We start from the raw sequence: 1,744 nt of genomic DNA, 5'->3' as shown, positions 1-1,744 counted from the left end.
AAGCTCCAATGGCAACCTGTAAATTGTATTGAAGCTATTTTTTATGTAGGAAAGGCGCGGCTTAAGTTTGATTATTGTTGTTATGCAAAAATAGTAGAGAAAGACACAATGTTGTTGACTGCATTCAAGTTTTCTGTGTTCTGTTAATCTCTGTTTTGCTAGTTCTATTAAGCTCAGATTTCAGCTTACACAGTTAGAATTTCTTGCGTTTCTGCGTTTTCTGCATTTTCTGGTTTGCACTGCATAGTTCTGTCAAGTTTCAATTTTTTGCATTTTCTGTGTTTTCTGATTTGTGCATAGTTAGGCGCACAGTTAGTTAATTAAGTAGGTTAGTAATTAGGTGAACCACTGATTAGCAGGTCAGTAGGTAGGTGAGACAGTAAATAGTTAGGTGAGGTCAACGCGCACCAAAATGCGTACCAAATAATATCCAAAAAAAATAAAAAAAAAATATTTAAAAAAATCGAAAAATAAAAACATGAGTGAGGGGGAGGTTATAAAAACAGACGGGTTGGTTTGTATAAAAGAGAGATCGGGATCAGGATCATTTGACCTAATCCCAATCCCAAGCCCAAGCCCAAGCCCAAGCCCAGGCCCTGGCTCTGTCTCATGATATAGGGTAGTCTCACTCCTATATATATAGGCTAGACTCACAAGGAGGGAGTGAGGAATGTGGGATCAGTCCTACACTCTCCTCTCCTTCATTGCACACTAGGACTTGCTATTTGGAGCCTAGTTCCCCAGCTAGAAAAAGACTGTTTCGGGCTTTTCTGGAGCAAAATAGAACCAAACGGTGGGCTGTAAAGCACAGCGCGTCCCTCCTAGCGATACACTCGTTTTGAGCTATCACACGGTCCATTCCACGACACGCTCTAAAAAATCTAGCAAAAAAACAAACAAAAAACACGCAAAAAACTAGTCACAAGGCCTCCTAGAGCAGCTTTTTGACACCTTCGGGTATCAAAAGCACATGCACTTACGCTTTGAGCGGGTGCTAGAACACGAGCATATTGAGGGTGCCTCTGTTCATACGGACACCCATTACCCATCCACGATAGGCTCTAGACCCTCAGCGGGGACACAAGGTAGCACCACCCAAGACCCTAAAATAGCCCCTAGTGATTCCTCCTCCGACTCAGAAATCATGGAAGCATACCCTACCCAAAACACTTAGAGAGAAGGCCATGCACCTCCCGAAGCTCCACTGCCTAGTACTAGTATGTTTAGCCGTTTCATGGAAACATTAGGTAGAGCTACTCGCTCGGAACCTGATGCAAATGAAGCACACGAAGGGGGTGGGGAAGTGGACTCTCCTTTCACATCGCATGTGGACCCCACACCCCCAAAGAGTGTCCATGTGGATATCCTGCCAACTTCTTACCAAGAAGGCCCTGTTGAGCTGCCTCCTTCAGAAGTTCCCTCTAGAGTACCATTGGTGACAAGTAAAACCACGGGGAGCAACATTGCTTCTACCTCACAAGAAACCATTAACACGTCGACTCTAGAAGGATTGTTCATTAATGATCATTGGACATACGACCTCCACACTGAGGTGTTGACGGATCTACACTCTGGCCATGCCTACCATGTAGGATGGATAGAGATTGTACAATCCACCTCTAGTGCCACGAGCATCGAAGATCAACAGAAAATGATCTGTAATGTTATCCATGGCATTATTCAATCAGAAAGGCAAAACCAAGGGGTAAATATACTCTCAACTGGCCCCATGAGATTTTTGGAT

The sequence above is a fragment of the Adiantum capillus-veneris genome, chromosome 6 (genome assembly GCF_014529385.1).
Source record: "Adiantum capillus-veneris isolate H3 chromosome 6, ASM1452938v2, whole genome shotgun sequence".
Taxonomy (NCBI): domain Eukaryota; kingdom Viridiplantae; phylum Streptophyta; class Polypodiopsida; order Polypodiales; family Pteridaceae; genus Adiantum; species Adiantum capillus-veneris.
The sequence above is the reverse complement of the archived record's forward strand: the minus strand, read 5'-3'. Positions refer to the sequence as shown.